At 40.9% G+C, this 19,540-nt stretch overlaps 1 non-coding gene across 1 annotated transcript; it reads right to left on the bottom strand.

Annotated features, from left to right (window-relative positions):
- Nucleotides 1-10,546: 10,546 nt before the first annotated feature.
- On the bottom strand, nt 10,547-10,621 carry Trnas-cga (transfer RNA serine (anticodon CGA)). The gene has a single exon. It is a non-coding gene; the product is annotated as a tRNA-Ser (tRNA).
- Nucleotides 10,622-19,540: the final 8,919 nt, after the last annotated feature.

Genomic DNA, 19,540 nt, shown 5'->3' with positions numbered 1-19,540 from the left:
CTACAGTTGCCTCTAGTACCATGGAAGTCATTCCCTGATGTCTTAACAGATGTCCTATCGTCATGCCCCTTCTCCCTGTCAGTGTTTTCCACATATTCCTTTCCTCTCCGATTCTGCGCAGAACACCAACGTGGATAGTCGTTTTGTTGCTACTTTCCCCAACGATTTTAGAAATTCTGATGGAATGTTATCTATCTCATCTGCCTTATTTGATATTAAGTCCTCCAAAGCTCTTTTAAGTTCTGATTCTAATACTGGATCCCCTATCTCTTCCAAATCGACTTCTGTTTTTTCTTCTACTCCATCAGACAAATCTTCGCCGTCATAGAAGGTTTCAATATGTTCTTTCCACCTATCCGCTCTCTCCTCTGCATTTAACAGTGGAATTCCCGTTGCACTCTTAATGGTTTCACCATTGCTTTTTTAATGTTACGGAAGGTTGTTTTGACTTTCCTCTATGCTGAGTCTGTCCTTCCGACAATCATTTCTTTTTCAATGTTTTCACATTTTTTCTGCAGCCACTTCGTCTTACCTTCCCTGCACTTCCTATTTATTTCATTCCTCAGCGAGTTGTATTTCTGTATTGCTGAGTCTCCCGGAAAATTTTTATACTTCCTCCTTTCATCGATCAATTGAAGAATTTCTTCTGTTACCCATGGTTTCTTCGCAGCTACCTTTTTCGTACCTATGTTTCCCTTCCCAACTTCTGTGAAGGCTCTTTTTAGAGATGTCCATTCCTCTTCAACTGTACTACCTACTAAGTTATTCCTTATTGCTGTATCTATAGCCTTAGAGAACTTCAACCGTATCTCGTCATTCCTTAGTACTTCCGTATGTCACTTCTTTGCGTACTGATTCTTCCTTAAACGTCAGCCTACTATTCATCGCTACTATATTGTGATCTGTGTATATACCTTCTCCTGGGTACGCCTTAAAATCCAGTATCTGATTTCGGAATCTTTGTCTGACCATGATGTAATAATCTAACCGAAATCTTCCCGTATCACCCGGCCTTCTCCAAGAATACCTCCTCCTCTTGTGATTCTTGAACAGGGTACTCTCTATTACTAGTTGAAACTCGTTACAGAACTCAATTAGTCTTTCTCCTCTCTCATTCCTTGTCACAAGCCCATATTCTCCTGTAACCTTTTCTTCTACTCCTTCCCCCGCAACTGCATTCCATTCCCCCATGACTATTAGATTTTCATCCCCCTTTACATATTGTATTACTCTTTCAATATCCTCGTACACTTTCTCTATCTCTTCATCTTCAGCTTGCGACGTCGGCATGTACACCTGAACTAGCGTTTTCGGTGTTGGTTTGCTGTCAATTCTGATAACAACCCTGTCACTGAACTGTTCACAGTAACACATTCTCTGCCCTACCTTCCTATTCATGGCGAATCCTACTCCAGTTATACTATTTTCCGCTGCTGTTGATATTGCCCTATACTCATATGACCAGAAATTGTTGTCTTCTTTCCGCTTCACATCATGACCCATACTATATCTAGATTGAGCCTTTGCATTTCCCTTTTTCAGATTTTCTACTCTGCCTACCAGGTTCAAGCTTCTGACACTCCACGCCCTGACTCGTAGAATGTTACATTGATTGTTTCATCTTTTTCTCATGGTAACCTCCCCCTTGGCAGTCCCCTTCCGGAGATCTGAATGGAGGACTATTCCGGAATCTTTTGCCAATGAAGAGATCATCATGACACTTCTTCAATTACAGGCCACATGTCCTGTGGATACACGTTACGTGTCTTTAATGCAGTGCTTTCCATTGCCATTTGCATCCTCATGCCGTTGATCATTGCTGATTCTTCCTTCTTTAGGGGCACTTTGCCACCCCTAGGACAAGAGAGTTCAAAAATGGTTCAAATGGCTCTGAGCACTATGGGACTAAACTGCTCAGGTCATCAGTCCCCTAGAACTTAGAACTACTTAAACCTAACTAACCTAATGACATCACACACATCCATGCCCGATGCAGAATTCGAACCTGCGACCGTAGCGGTCGTGCGGTTCCAGACTGTAGCGCCTAGAACCGCTCGGCCACTCCGACCGGTGACAAGAGAGTGCTCTGAACCTCTTTCCGCTCCTCCGCCCTCTTGACAAGGCTGTTGGCAGAATGAAGGTGACTTCTTATGCCGGAAGTCTTCGGCCGCCAATGCTGATTATTAATCAAAATTTAAGCAGCGGCGGTATTCGAACCCGGGACCGAAGACGTTTTGATTATGAATCAAACATTCCACATCATAACGGTTTTTCCGTGCTTTTGATCAATGGAACACGTAACTAACTAAACTACATTCAAAGACGCTACCCCTAGACCACGGGTGCAGAAGAGTATGAACACATTTTACAGCATTGTGTACATCGTGCAGTAGAGGAACAACTCAGAGAAGATAGTTGTGTCAGCTTATCAATGCACCCTATCATAAAGCACCATCTGTGAGGCATGGTTTGTGAATAACAACATTCCTAAATTGGAGACTAAAATGGAGACTGAGGAGAGGCACCTCTGTTTGAAGTCGGGATGTTTGTTGGGAAAGCGTCAAGCATTTTCGATGCTAGTAAAACTTTATTAGAGCTCAGTCATTTATTCACAATGTATACAAGTCGTCGTTCTTCCGCACCATCCACGATTGTTGTTCATTCAGCTATGGAATGGATTCCACCTGACGTCCGTAGAGTCTGCTCTGCATGCCAAGGAAAAGATGTCAATGTCCCTCGCGCCGATGCGGGTTGCCAGATGGGAGACATGTCCAATGCCCAACACAAAGTGATTCTCGGTTTGACCACTAGTGTCTCCTCAGTCCCACTCCAAATTATACATCTACATCTACATCCATACTCCGCAAGCCACCTGACGGTGTGTGGCGGAGGGTACCTTCAGTACCTCTATCGGTTCTCCCTTCTATTCCAGTCTCGTATTGTTCGTGGAAAGAAGGATTGTCGGTATGCCTCTGTGTGGGCTCTAATCTCTCTGATTTTATACTCATGGTCTCTTCGCGAGATATACGTAGGAGGGAGTAATATACTGCTTGACTCTTCGGTGAAGGTATGTTCTCGAAACTTTGACAAAAGCCCGTACCGAGCTACTGAGCGTCTCTCCTGCAGAGTCTTCCACTGGAGTTTATCTATCATCTCCGTAACGCTTTCGCGATTACTAAATAATCCTGTAACGAAGCGCGCTGCTCTCCGTTGGATCTTCTCTATATCTTCTATCAACCCTATCTGGTACGGATCCCACACTGCTGAGCAGTATTCAAGCAGTGGGCGAACAAGCGTACTGTAACCTACTTTCTTTGTTTTCGGATTGCATTTCCTTAGGATTCTTCCAATGAATCTCAGTCTGGCATCTGCTTTACCGACGATCAACATTATATGATCATTCCATTTTAAATCACTCCTAATGCGTACTCCCAGATAATTTATGGTATTAACTGCTTCCAGTTGCTGACCTGCTATTTTGTAGCTAAATGATAAAGGATCTATCTTTCTGTGTATTCTCAGCACATTACACTTGTCTACATTGAGATTCAATTGCCATTCCCTGCACCATGCGTCAATTCGCTGCAGATCCTCCTGCATTTCAGTACAATTTTCCATTGTTACAACCTCTCGATACACCACAGCATCATCTGCAAAAAGCCTCAGTGAACTTCCGATGTCATCCACCAGGTCATTTATGTATATTGTGAATAGCAACGGTCCTATGACACTCCCCTGCGGCACACCTGAAATCACTCTTACTTCGGAAGACTTCTCTTCATTGAGAATAACATGCTGCGTCCTGTTATCTAGGAACTCTTCAATCCAATCACACAATTGGTCTGATAGTCCATATGCTCTTACTTTGTTCATTAAACGACTGTGGGGAACTGTATCGAACGCCTTGCGGAAGTCAAGAAACACGGCATCTACCTGTGAACCCGTGTCTATGGCCCTCTGAGTCTCGTGGACGAATAGCGCGAGCTGGGTTTCACATGACCGTCTTTTTCGAAACCCATGCTGATTCCTACAGAGTAGATTTCTCGTCTCCAGAAAAGTCATTATACTCGAACACAATACGTGTTCCAAAATTCTACAACTGATCGACGTTAGAGATATAGGTCTATAGTTCTGCACATCTGTTCGACGTCCCTTCTTGAAAACGGGGATGACCTGTGCCCTTTTCCAATCCTTTGGAACGCTACGCTCTTCTAGAGACCTACGGTACACCGCTGCAAGAAGGGGGGCAAGTTCCTTCTCGTACTCTGTGTAAAATTGAACTGGTATCCCATCAGGTCCAGAGGCCTTTCCTCTTTTGAGCGATTTTAATTGTTTCTCTATCCCTCTGTCGTCTATTTCGATATCTACCATTTTGTCATTTGTGCGACAATCTAGAGAAGGAACTACAGTGCAATCTTCCTCTGTGAAACAACTTTGGAAAAAGACATTTAGTATTTCGGCCTTTAGTCTGTCATCCTCTGTTTCAGTACCATTTTGGCCACAGAGTGTCTGGACATTTTGTTTTGCTCCACCTACCGCTTTGACATAAGACCAAAATTTCTTAGGATTTTCTGCCAAGTCAGTACATAGAACTTTACTTTCGAATTCATTGAACGCCTCTCGCATAGCCCTCCTCACACTACATTTCGCTTCGCGTAATTTTTGTTTGTCTGCAAGGCTTTGGCTATGTTTATGTTTGCTGTGAAGTTCCCTTTGCTTCCGCAGCAGTTTTCTAACTCGGTTGTTGTACCACGGTGGCTCTTTTCCATCTCTTACGATCTTGCTTGGCACATACTCATCTAACGCATTATGTACGATGGTTCTGAACTTTGTCCACTGATCCTCAACACTATCTGTACTTGAGACAAAACTTTTGTGTTGAGCCAACAGGTACTCTGAAATCTGCTTTTTGTCACTTTTTCTAAACAGAAAAATCTTCCTATCCTTTTTAATATTCCTATTTACGGCTGAAATCATCGATGCCGTAACCGCTTTATGATCGCTGATTCCCTGTTCTGCGTTAACTTTTTCAAATAGTTCGGGTCTGTTTGTCACCAGAAGGTCTAATATGTTATCGCCACGAGTCGGTTCTCTGTTTAACTGCTCAAGGTAGTTTTCAGATAAAGCACTTAAAAAAATTTCACTGGATTCTTTGTCCCTGCCAACCGTTATGAACGTTTGTGTCTCCCAGTCTATATCCGGCAAATTAAAATCTCCACCCAGAACTATAACATGGTGGGGAAATCTACTCGAAATATTTTCCAAATTATCCTTCACGTGCTCAGCCACAACAGCTGCTGAGCCAGGGGGCCTATAGAGACATCCAATTACCATGTCTGAGCCTGCTTTAACCGCGACCTTCACCCAAATCATTTCACATTTCGGATCTCCGTCAATTTCCTTCGATACTATTGCACTTCTTATCGCTATAAACACGCCTCCTCCTTCACTGTTCAGCCTTCTGCAGTGACTCGTCCGCAATGTACCTGGTGTTGGTAGTTGTGGTGTGTTTCAACACTCAGAAACGCCTGGATGTTGAAAACGAACGTGGACCCCAAGAGGCCCTATTGCTGCCGTCCACGCTAAAGTTCCATGCTGGCAGCATCCTGAGATGTGGTGTTGTCGGAAGAGAGCCAGTTTCTCCATCAGTAGATCATAGGCGGTGTACAGGATGAAATTAGGTGGAGGCCATCATCCTGAGTACATCTTCGGATAGTTCATAGACTGTGCTGGAGCATCTAGGACACAGATACACTACAGTATCGCAATCTTCCATCACGTACCATCACTGTGAATGCCTCCAATCCCAATGATCAACTCATGACGGGAGCTGGAGTATTTGAAGGAAGCTGGCGTGAGTCTACGATGCAAGGCTCACTTTGTAATGACTACACATGTGCTACTTAGTCTGCTATATTTGCTTAAAAAGCTGTTAACTGCTCTCAGTTCCTATGTGCTCCTGTGAAAGAGAGTTAGTTTCTTGCATCATGTCTTACGAGCTAACAAACATGATTGTCTCGCTTCCTTTGGTTTTGTCACAGTCTCCTTTCTGCTAAACGTGTATCCTTACTCGACAGATGGGTCGTAATGTGTCGACGACCTGACCCACTTGCGACGTACTCGGTCACTTCCTGCTTCCGTTTCTGTCTCTGGTATGACTTGAGTTTGCCTGTGTCAATGTAAATGAGCTTTAATAAAAATTTTCTAATTCTTCTCCTTACTATTCCTTGGCAAGAGAACTAATCCTTTGTCATTGTGCATTTGCAACCACAACACATATCACGATGGGAGTTGTGATTCTAGGAACCAAGTTCCAAGACATGAAGCGCCAACTAATAACAAACTTTGATTTGAATGCAGCATCATCCCCTCTTCCCAGAGCCTACAATACGATCTTAATACAGGGTACTTATAAATGGTGGAGAAATTTAATTTTTATGACTTTATTAAATTCTATAGTATATCCTGATCACATTGATATATACATTATAGGGTTTCAAATGAAAAATGACCTATATATATAAAATTTTAAAGTTATAGTCATATAAGCCGCCACGTCCCCTTTATTTCTGTTACAGACAGCAGTATTATTTCGACAAGAACTGAACTTTCTGGTTCCAGCGATTATTCGTATGATACATTCTATATGTTGGTAACAGTACAGGTTTCTAGTACTGTAAATGATTCTTTGCTAGTATTTACTTTTGTTTCGCTGAATCTGTTTGTTCACGTGTTACTGAATGTTTGTTGCCCAAGTCCTACATGTATTTGTGGTAGTACATATCCTTTAGTGTGCAATAAATACGAATTGTGCTACGCATCAAGAAATTCAATAAAAGGAAATTGCGTGGTAACCAGTTCACAAACAAAGCAAGCCACACTGTTGAAAATAACCTGTGTATCAGTTCTTCAGGGAAGAAACTCCCACATGGCACGGCTCCTGGCGATTGAAATTTTTGTGTTAACAGTGACGCTGTTTGTAGAGGATGTTTTATTGTATATATGGGCATCTTATCTTCTTTTATAAAGAAAGTGGCGAAATGTAAACAATGTGATGGTGTAGGCTGTCTGGAAATAACTGAATAACAAAGTAGCAGGAAGGGTTTAGCGTCAAAATTAGTTGTTCTGTGTAGATCCTGCAATAAATCTATCTCAAAAGTGACTTCGAACATTGTGCATAATTCTTATGATGTGAATTTGAAGTTAGTGTATGCAATACGTGCAATAGGAAAAGGAAAAAAGCCTGCTCAAACGTTTTGTGGTTTGATGGGCCTTCCTCCTCCTTTCAGTAGGTTCAGCAAGTACGTAATGCTTGAAGGTGCCTTGACAGTTGTGTCTCAAGCATCTATGAAACTTGCAATAGAAGAAACTGTAAATGTTAGTGGAACCAGGGACATTGCTGTTGCACTTTATGGGACATGGCAACGTCGAGGACATCGTTCCTTGAATGGTGTTGTAAGGGCTACTTCTCACGAGAATGGAAAAGTTGTTGATGTTGAGTGCTTATCTAAGTACTGCCACACCTGCCATGGTATCACTGAAGGGCATATTGAACATCAGTGTTCTAAGAATTATGATGGCTGCAGTGGAGGTATGGAGTGTGATGGAGTTCTAAAAATATTCCAGAGGTTGGTGCTCGTTTATAACGTTAGATATGCGAAGTACCTAGGCGATAGGGACTCTAAAGCTTTCAATAAAATTAATGAGTTCAGTATTTATGGTGATACCTTGGTAACAAAACTGGAGTGTTGTGGACGAGTGCAAAAGAGGATGGGTGCTGGATTGAGGAAACTACGAAGAGAAATGAAAGGAAAGTTGCTGTCTGGTGGAAAACCTCTGTCCCGCCGAGGCAGATTGACAGAAACTGAAATAGACCATCCTCAGAGTTATTATGGACTGGCCATTACACGAACTGCATCTCTGAATGATCACGCCACATACTTTCATAAGTTGTCCACAGATGCTCACCCTGTTCACGGACTTTGCCCTAAATGAGCAGATTCTTAGTGTGGTTACAAAAAGCAGAACAAAGTGGTTAAATATGCCATCATAAGCATTCTCTTCCTGAGCCTGTTATGAATGAAATAAATCCAATTTTTAGAGACCTGAGTGACTCTGTTTTGCTTAGTAAATGTCTTCAAGGGGGCACTCAGGATACAACTCAAAGTTACAACCATTGCATATGGGAAAGATTACCCAAGAATGTTTTTGTAGGAATAAATACATTAAAAGTTGGTGTACTAGATGCAGTGATATGTTTCAATGATGGAGTGATAGGGAGGTTGGAAGTCCTGAGAAACTTAGGCATAAAATGTGGCTCTTATATGGAAGATAAATTGCTTGCGTGTGACGGATAAAAGGTGCACGAAGCTGACAGATTTGCTCTTGAAGTTACCAAAGAAGTAAGAAGTGCTAAAAGGAATGCCAAGAGGAAGTTTGAAAATCAAGAAATGCTGCAAGATGAAGACTATGCTTCAGGAATGTTCTGAGGCACACTTTAATTAGACTCATATCTTCGTACAGAATTTCCTGCAAGTTGTATTTTTGAGAATTCAGCTACAAATATTTCCTAACGTTTATAAAGCATTGCTCTAATTTTTTTCCCTTACTTGCAATAGTGCATACTTACGTAGTAGACCTAAGCTTTATTGCAGAATCAACTAAATTATAGAAAAAATAACATTTTATTAGGAAAAGAATTATAAAAAGTAAAATTTAAGATGTGATATTTTTTATCCCTGTAATATACATAGTAGGTGGAATTAAATAGGTCTATTACCTCAGTTATCATGTCATGCATATGTTAAAAATTTGGTCTCCTTCAAATATATAACACTGGATTAAACGGTATCTCAATTTGAGGAAGCATTTTGGAAAAAAATTGCATCAATTTCTTTGTATTTCTTTAATAGTCCTAAGCAGGTTCATAAATATTCAAAATACTTCTAATTTGTTTAGAAAGTGTGCTGCATTATCTGATATCTACAAAAAATCTGTAAAACACATTATAAACAGTGCCTGAAAGAAACAGGTGTTGATTTTTACATAATATTGAGCCGGAAAAGTACCCTGTATCCTTAATGCACGAGTGATGCTTGCAGATGCTACCATGCCTTATCCACAGAGTTTACTTACCCAGTCCAATACTCGACTCAAAGCGACGGCTTGTCTCAGGTGTCAGGTACAGTCGTAATGGGTGAGTGGCTTCAATGTCAAAACGTTCTCTCTGCCCACAGCACGGCACTTTTTCTCACTGCCTCACAATCTTTCATCGGTTTCCTATGAAAATACGCTGCTTCTATAACACATCCTTAAGTTATCATTTTTCATTCCCGACCAGTAAGTGTTTTTGACCGGTTTCCAACTAATTACGTGTAAATAATGGTGAAGAGAGGTTGGTGAACATAGGTAAATCACACTGACTGAAACCCACATAGGTTTACACAAATTTGGACTCAACTTCCTATAGTAACAAAATCACTGATTATTTCAGTGAGGGTGAAAACGCTAAATTGAAAGCGGACTATGTAAGACTAAGCAGAGCAAATGTGGAACTGGCAGTCACAAGTTAATAGCTAAGTTAGTGGTATCATAAGGAAGTAAACAATAACATGGAAGGAAACTTAGCATTTAACGTCTTGTCATGGGCTGTACCAAGATACAGCGAACAACTAGGAGCACAACGAAGTTAAGAGACAACATTTGCAGCATAACATAGATAGTTATAAACAGGAATCTGCTACTCTCATATACTGAGACTATCTCAGGAATTTAAAAAATAGGAAACTACCCTTGTTAAAAGCATAAAACTGCATGCGCAAATAAAGAGCAGCATTCACGAAGAAGACAGATGTCAAACAATGTATAAAGACTGATACAGTGCGTATCGGAATGAATAGTTTAGATCGAGGGATGAAAAAAGGAAGAAATAAAAAAGAACAAACTATAGCAAAATATCAGCTGCACAGCAAATGATAGACAACCACGTAAACATTAGTACGTTATACTAAGAGCGCAAATGATATCTCACTGAGGATGGTGAAACTTCATCGAAACATGTTTTGGTGTCAGACAAGAAGAATTTGAGTTCGCACAAGGCAGTACCATATTTACAAAAGTCCATGTTTGTGGAGTCTGACGTTTCGGAGTGTGGCTTAAACAAAAGGGCTCGACGAGGGTTTTAGGTACACATAATCCACCATTCGCAAAACTTCATTACCATTTAAGAAAGATTACATATTCTAAGAGAAAAAAATTCTGAGGTCAGCAACAAATACGTTAAATAGCAAGTAAATAGCGTATAGTCGCTCTTGATACCAACAACAGCTGAAAATGAGACAAGTCCATCATCAAATTATAACTCTTTGACAAGCCCACAAAACTGGAAACCTCTGTCAAAGTGCGACCAAATGTTATCATTTAAATCATAGGTTGTACATATTTTAACAAAGTGCACAACCTGCAAGAACAGTAATGGACGCAAACAAGTCAAATACAATTTTCCATAACCTTAAGAATATGAAACTTCCTGGCAGATTAAAACTGTGTACCGGACCGAGACTCGAACTCGGGACCTTTGCCTTTCGAGGGCAAGTGCTCTACCAACTGAGCTACCCAAGCACGACTCACGCCCCGTACCCACAGCTTCACTTCTGCCAGTACCTCGTCTCCTACCTTCCAAACTTTACAGAAGCTCTCCTGCGAACCTTGCAGAACTAGCACTCCTGAAAGAAAGGATATTGCGGAGACATGGCTCAGCCACAGCCTGGGGGATGGTTCCAGAATGAGATTTTCACTCTGCAGCGGAGTCATTCTGGAAACCTTAAGAACATTTAAACAACATACTCCGTAAAATCCGGTCCCAAGCCCAGCTGTAAAAGGAGGTGGGAGAAGTAACACCTCGTTAAAAAACCTTGGTTCACCTGGCCTGTTTGGTAGTGCCCTGTGAGGGCCCCTTGCCAGGGATGCGGTGATGACCTCAACGGCAGTTATGGCGGAGATGGTCATCGGTACGGCGGAACTGGCGGAAGAGGCAGCCCAAATCCACTAGCGTCCGTTCTGGAATCCAGTGCGTAGTGGTCAGCGTCTGTTCACGTAGTTGGTGCGGCTGCTCGATGCTCTTCTTGATCTCAACAATCAAGTCGTAAACATGTAACCTTCACAGAAGATCACCACAAAACAAGTTTCAACTCGAATAAGCATGATGGACCAAAAGGAAAGAAATCCACTACCCCAGGCACCAGTCTATAAACTGAATTTTCCTGGTCATCGGATTCTGGGGGACCAGGAACGTAATGCGCAGAAGAGTCGGAGCTTCTCAAAGTCTCTAAGACCAAAACAGAAAAACTTCATAGGAACTCTCAATGCTAACACACTCTCCAAAGCAGGTAAACTCAAATAACTCACTACTATGGAAAAATTCAACATAAAAATCCTTGCGATTCAAGAAACACGATTTACTGAGGAAAATCATTTTTATTCATGAAGCTTCAGAATCTACAAAGGAAATCCTGCAGTCCAGCTGAACAAGGGATTCAAACAATTTGGCACAGCTTTTGTTGTGCACAAATCAATTACAGCTTCAATAATAAACTTCCATTCAACTTTAGAAAGAATCTTCACTATCTCAGTAAAATCTGGAAACAAGGCATACACTCTGATAAATGCACAAGCCGCACAAATTATTGGAACTGAAAAGATCCACAGGTAATAGATGCCTTCTGGGAACTAGGAGAAACTTCAAATAAAATCCCTACTCATCACGTGAAAATTATGTTAGATTTCAATGGACAACTCGGTAAAGAGAAAAAATTCAGGAATATAACGGGAATTCATACAGCTCATAAGAGAAAAAATAAAAAGGGCGAGAGTCTGATAAACATCTACGAAAATTTTGATCTTAAATCTTAAAATCATGTCCACATAATTCCTTAAAATTCCCTAAAAAGAACTCTCAAATTTTAGCTAAATATTTTCACTCACTTCTCAACTGCGAGCCTCCGAGAGAAAAACTAGATTTTGAAAAACCCACATCCAATCCCGATTCAAATCCACCATCACTCAAAAAGGTAAAGGAAATAATCAATTCTTTGAAGAACAAGAAGTCTCCATGGGAAGGCGGAATCATAGGAGAAGTATGGAAATTAAATGACAATAATCTCACACAAGCAACCTACAGAATTTTATAAAACTTTTGGGAAACTGAACAAGTACTTGCAGAATGGAAATGTGCATTAATTCACCTTCTCCACAAAAAAGGTGCAAAAACCAATCCAAATAATTAGAGGGGAATTTCACTGCTCCCTGTAATACGCAAAATTCTTTCAAAGGCCCTATTAAACAGACTAGAAGAACAAGGAGACCAGTTAACAGGGGAGTAGCAAGCAGGGTTTCGCAAAGGTCGATCTTGCATCGAACAGATATGGAACTTAAAAACAATTTTGCAAATGAGAAGATGTAGAAATACTCTGGTAACTTTTGTCGATTTTAAAATGGCTTACGAGTCAGTAGATAAACATTATTCCACACTTTATATGAGTTCGGGATTGACAGGAAAACAAGGTCAATTATTCAACAGGCATTAACAGATACAACCTCCAAAGTTAAATTCATGGGAGAAACATCAGAAGCATTTTATATCCATATTGGTGTTCGCCAAGGAAATAGAATGACGCCTCTTCTATTTAACATGGTCCTGGAAAAAATTGTGAGGACATGGGAAGAGGAAATAAAAGGAATTCAGCTTGGGATTAAAAAAGAGCAGAGAATCAGGGTGAAGTGCCTGGCTTTCGCGGACGATCTTGCCATTCTAACGAACAATAGAGAGGAAGCCAAACTTGCATTGGAAAAATTACACGAAATCTCACAGAAAACTGGGCTACAAATCTCCTACGAGAAAACCGAGTACATGGAAAACAAACCTGTAGATAATCTCCCCATTACTACTCAATACGGGAAAGTGGTACAAGTTGCCCACTTCAGATATCTGGGAGACATAATCCAACCATCTGGACTGAACTCAATAGCCAATAAAGATAGCATCCCCAGATTACAAAAAGCATATAAGCTCACTTGGAATCACTATAACAAGAAATCTATTTCTGTCAATACGAAACTAAGGCATTACAACACAGTAGTCCTACCAGAAGTACTTTATGCTGCAGAAACTACAGTGATTCATGGTCATACGAAGATCAGAGAGATTGAAAAGCAGGAAAGAAAAATTCTGAGGAAAATATATGGACCATTGTTTCGGGAAGAAATTTGGATGAAGAAGCCAACTAGGGAGATTTACAAAGACATAGAAACAATAACAGACACTATTAGAAAGAGAAGGATAAAATTTTATGGACATACCAGCAGGATGAATAAAACCAGGCTCACAAGGCAAATCTTTGAGATGTAAACAAGAGCAAACACAAGACAAAGTAGATCAGTGGAACAGAAGAAGACATAAAAGAACTGGGAATCACACAATACAACATAAACAATAGAGAACAGTTTAGAAACATCATAAAGGAACACACACTTAAACAAGAACACACAGAGAACAGAACGGAAAAAGATTGTTGGAAGAACTCAAGAGAGAACACAGTGAACGTATGAAGAGAATTTGAGAAGAACGAAGAAAGAAGAAATCATGACTACTCAAGTTCAATAGCCCCCCTAAAAGGGAATAATCGAAAATAAAAATATATATGAAATGTCAGAGAAACATATTCCGGCGCCGTAGCTAACCCTAGATTCCCCCTTTTCTTTCCCTCTTTTGTTTACTTTTTTTTAATGTCAGTATTAAAGATCGCACAATTCTCACAGTTAACAACGCGCAGCCAGAATGTTCGGCAGAGATTAAGCATAAGCAACGAAATGCAGTTTATATGCTTTTCCTCTTACAAGATTTGACTGGTAACAACAAACACAACACACAGAACCCAACAGGACGATGACCTAACAAAAATAAGGAACAACTAAAAACAATCTGTTTGCATCAAGGCACCGCGCCTACGAAATACAGTCAACAGTGGCTAAATCAAGCGCGAGGTGCCCAAAAGTGCCGTTACAACCTCCGACATTAAAATAAAGGGGGCAGGGGGGGGGGGGGGGAAGAGTGGACTGCTACATTAAATAAACTATTAAATCAAAAGAAAGAGAAATTTACAACAGGAGTAGTTTCCCATACTAATTAAAACAAAAAATTGGCTCCGTTTAAAAACATATTATACTGTTAAAGCAACGGGTATGAGACCAGCATACAAAAACTGGCCGCTTAGACCCTTAGAATGAGGAAAACAGCAGTTACATGAAAGAGTTACTAGATTACAATTACGTAAGTCAGCGAGCGGCGACCTCCACCGACCGCTTAGGATTTTCAAATGAGGTAAACAGTAGTTACATGAAGCGGTTAATGGATTACAATTACATAATTTAGCGAGCGGCAACCTCCTTGGCGAAATTGGTGCTGGCCGGTATGGCGTGTAGAAGCACATCTGCAAAGGCACTACGGCCTAAGAGTCCCATAAGATGGCAGACCACACTGTCCATGACGCTGGATCAGACTAAAGGTGCGTCTAAATCAGGGCCACCACTGCACGCTCTACATTGCCGCAGTTACGCCGCTCAGCGAGATGGTTAAAACTAAGTTACAGTACACACGCACTGTGGGTATACCAAAACAAGGTGGTCAAATAGAAAAATAATTCCAGAGGTACTGCTGATCATGAACTAAGAAATCTAAAAAGCTTGAAATTTGCAGCTCAGCTCAGCTCTTTTCCTATTTACAAAGGTACCAGGAACAAGAGAGGCCAGTGAGACTCTGGTACAGCCGGAATAATCACGCTCACTTGCAAAAGTTTCATCTAGGCTTTCAGACGAGAAGTGGGTTTCTCTGCGCTACGTGAACAAGCAACAAGGGGGCTTACTTCCGCGGCCACGAGTCAGCTACCATGCACAACTAGTTTACTACACTGCAAATTAATCAATTAAGGAAGACTTGGGCGAGCTCTACACTAAGAAAGGGCCTGAACTTCGAAAGTATTTGTACACACACAAACTTCCCAGAGCCAAAAGTCAGTCTGCCTCGCCACAGATTCGACTCACGTGATCCCCTTGACATCGAGAGAGGAAGAAGTCACAGCCCAAGCCCCACCGGTACCAGCTCATATCCCCCGCGGCAACACGTCGCTTGTCGAACAGTGACACCACCATCACGCCCCCTAAATGAACAGCGCACTCTATACTGCGTCCGATATCTTATGCTGACCATGAGGGCAATTTGTAAAACAAATCGGAACCGACCCAGCTCAGTTTGAAAGCACACACGAGCAAGAAGTGAGTTTCATCCATAAATCCAGTACTCAAAGGTGTTATAATGTTAACAGAAGTTTTTTCGCAAGCACTCTGGTCTGTCTTATAAAGCATGCCATTCTAGGTACTGCGAGCACCACACTTAATAAAAAAAAAACTTCTCGTTATTCTATAAACCTTTGTCAGTTTCGAATCACCTCAAATCGCAAAGTGTCAATGAGGTTTCCACGAGAATCTCATTTATTGTGTTGCTGTTATGGTCTTCAGTCCAGAGACTAGTTTGATGCAGCTCTCCATACTACTCTATCCTGTGCAAACTTCATCTCCCAGTACCTACTACAACCTACATCCTTCTGAATTAGCTTAGTGTATTCATCTGTTTGTCTTCCTCTACGATTTTTACCCCCGACACTGCCCTCCAATACTAAATTGGTGATCCCTTGATGCCTCAGAACATGTCCTACCAACCGATCCATTCTTCTAGTCAAGTTGTGCCACAAATTTCTCTTCTCCTCATTTCTATTCAGTACCTCCTCATTAGTTACGTGATCTACCTGCAGCTATGTGACCTAATCTGCAGCATTCTTCTGTAGCACCATATTTCAAAAGCTTCTATTCTCTTCTTGTACAAACTATTTATCGCCCATGGTTAAAAAATCGTACAAATGGCTCTGAGCACTATGGGACTTAACTGCTGAGGTCATCAGTCCCCTAGAACTTAGAACCACTTAAACCTAACTAACCTAATGACATCCACACATCCATGCCCGAGGCAGGTATCGTCCATGTTTCACTTCCATACATGGCTACACTCCATACAAATACTTTCAGAAACGAATATCTGACACTTAAAACTATACTCGATGTCAACAAATTTCTCTTCTTCAGAAATGCTATCCTTGTTATTGCCAGTCTAAATTTTATATCCTCTCCACTTCGGGCATCATTAGTTATTTTGCTCCCCAAATAGCAAAACTCCTTTACTACTTTAAGTGTCTCGTATCCTAATCAAATTCCCTCAGCATCACCCTATTTAATTCGACTACATTCCATTATCCTCGTTTTGCTTTTGTTAATGTTCATCTTATATCCTCCTTTAAAGACACTGTCCATTCCGTTCAGCTGCTCTTCCAGATCCGTTGCTGTATCTGACAGAATTACAATGTCATTGGCAAACCTCAAAGTTTTTATTTCTTCTCCATGGATTTTAATTCCTACTCCGAATTTTTCTTTTGTTTCCTACACTGCTTGCTCAATATACAGATTGGATCATATCGGGGATAGGCTACAACCCTGTCTCACTCCCTTCCCGCCGGTCGATGTGGCCGAACGGTTGTAGGCGCTTCAGTCCGGAACTGCGCTGCTGCTACGGTCGCAGGTTTGAATCCTGCCTCGGGCATCGATGTGTGTGATGTCCTTAGATGACCTCAGATGTAAAGTCCCATAGTGCTTAGAGCTATGTGAACCATTTTTTAACTCCCTTCCCAACCACTGCTTCCCTTTCATACCCCTCGACTCTTATAACTGCCATCTGGTTTCTGTACAAATTGTAAATAGCCTTTCGCTCCCTGCCACCTTCAGAATTTGAAAGAGAGTATTCCAGTAAACATTGTCAAAAGCTTTCTCTAAGTCTACAAATGCTAGAAACGTAGGTTTGCATTTCCTTAGTCTATCTTCTAAGACAAGCCGTATGCTCAGTATTGCCTCACGTGTTCCGACATTTCTACTGAATCCAAACTGATCTTCCCCGAGGTCTGCTTTTACCAGTTTTTCCAGTCGTCTGTAAAGAATTCGTGTTAGTATTTTGCAGCCATGACTTATTAAACTGATAGTTCTGTAATTTTCACACCTCTCAGCACCTGCTTTCTTTGGGATTGGAATTATTATATTCTCCTTGAAGTCTGAGGTTATTTCGCCTGTCTCATACATCTTGCTCACCAGATAGTAGAGTTCTGTCAGCGCTGTCTCTCCCAAGGCTATCAGTAGTTCTAATGGAATGTTGTCTACCCCCTGGACCTTGTTCTGACTTAGATCATTCAGTGCTCTGTCAAACTCTTCACGCAGTATCATATCTCCCATCTCATCTTCATCTCTTCCATTTCCATAATATTGTCCTCAAGTACATTGTCCTTGTTTAGAGCCGCCATATACTCCTTCCACCTTTCTGCTTTCCCTTCTTTGCTTAGAACTGGGTTTCCATCTGAGCATATTCATGCAAGTGGTTCCCTTTTCACCAAAAGTCTCTTTAATTTTCCTGTAGGTAGTATCTATCTTACCCCTACCGATATATGCCTCTACATCCTTACATTTGTCCTCTAACCATCCCTGCTTAGCCATTTTTTACTTCCCGTCGATATCATTTTTGATACGTTTGTATTCCTTTTTGCCTGCTTCATTTACTGCATTTTTATATTTTCTCCTTTCATCAATTAAATTCAATATTTCTGCAGTATCCCAAGGATTTCTACTAGCCCTCGTCTTTTTACCTACTTGATCCTCTGCTGCCTTCACTATTTCATCTGTCAAAGCTACCCATTCTTCTTCTACTGTATTTCTTTCCCCGTCTTGTCAGTCGTTCCCTAATGCTCTCTCTGAAACTCTCTACAACATCTGGTTCTTTCAGTTTATCCACGTCCCATCTCCAATTCCCACCTTTTTGCAATTGCTTCCGTTTTAATCTACAGTTCATAACCAATAGATTGTGGTCAGAGGCCTCTCAACAGATACTCCTCCATCGTGGTTACACCTACGGCACGGCTATCTGTATCGCTGAGGCACGTAACCCTCCCCACCAACGGCAAGGTCCATGATTCAGGGGGGAGGGGGAAGGGGCTCATTTCTTATTCCAGCTAAAACTTGGTTTTTTGTTTGTGGTACACTCCTCACTCCAGTGAGGTTAACTTTCCAGCATTTTACCACCTACGATATATTTGTGTAGACTACTTATTCCTTCCGCTCCTAATTTTACCTCTTTAACCCATGATCGAGTGTATAAGTGTATAAAAAGGACGGAACTAGAACAGAGTGGTGCGAATGTGACGTAATGGAATAAGCATTAACTAGAAAAAGGTACCACCCGTACGAAATCTGCAGCACATTCACAAGATGTTCGTTCGTTTCAATTAACAAATTGTACTGTTGTTGATGATTTGTCAAATAGACAGTGCCTATAAAGCGGGAAAACGTGCAAAGATATAACGCTGACCAAAGAGTAATACTGAAGGTGGACTAATAATTTCAGGCAATTATGGACATATACGATTCTATATTCGTATCCCTAAAGATAAATCATTAAATCACTCCAAAAAAATTACTAAAATTATATGGTGCAACAAATGATAAAATAAGTAAATTTAAATATTACACTTTGTCCATAGACGATAAAAATAATCCTACTTGGACACTGTGATTGGAATTGCTGCTTTGCTTTCGATTAGCCGTAAGCAGAATGTCACTGGAATCAGCGAGACACCTTCTGTTTTATATTTCAGTTTGTTCGTTGGTGAATGTTCTTGGTTGATTTTCAAAACGACTAAAAATTTCAAGCTTATCTGTAATATTCGTCAACGAACAAATTGAACAACAAAACAGAAGGTATCTCGCTATTTTTAGCACATTATGTTTACATCTAATAAAAACCAAAGTAGCATTCCCACTTCTAATTCACACAGTGATAAAAAGACTATCATGTATATACGGTAAAGGGTGACTCAGAAAGAAGGAACAGATTTCAGTTGTACATTACAGACAAATTGTGAAAGTCAGAAATACATTGCCCATATCACTGGATAGAGGAAGGTTCAAAGTTCTGTGTTCACATATACACTACATCAACACTCAACATGAGAACCATGCGTTGCTCGACAAATATGGAAACAATAGTCCATTTCTCAGCTCTTGGAAGTATCTTCCAAAGGTGGGACAATGACAGTCTTTTATGAACCCACACAGAAAAAAGTCGTAAGGCGTAAAGTATGGTGACCTCGGAGCCAATAGCAATGAACAAGATCTAGGTGACCACCTCTTCCAGTAGAGTGTTGCGGGTCGTTACCATGTTGCGTCAAACAAACAACAGCGCAAGTGTGCCATAACTTGGAATCATCCTCTATCCAGTGACATGCGCAGTGTGTTCTGCCTTTCGTAGTTTGTCTGTAATCAACAACTGAAATATGTTCTTTGTTTTTTAATAATCTGGTATTAAGTGAATTTGTATGTTTTTGGATTTTTCCGTTTTGCT

The sequence above is a fragment of the Schistocerca cancellata genome, chromosome 1 (assembly GCF_023864275.1).
Source record: "Schistocerca cancellata isolate TAMUIC-IGC-003103 chromosome 1, iqSchCanc2.1, whole genome shotgun sequence".
NCBI lineage: Eukaryota > Metazoa > Arthropoda > Insecta > Orthoptera > Acrididae > Schistocerca > Schistocerca cancellata.
This window is presented reverse-complemented; position numbering and strand designations above follow the sequence as displayed.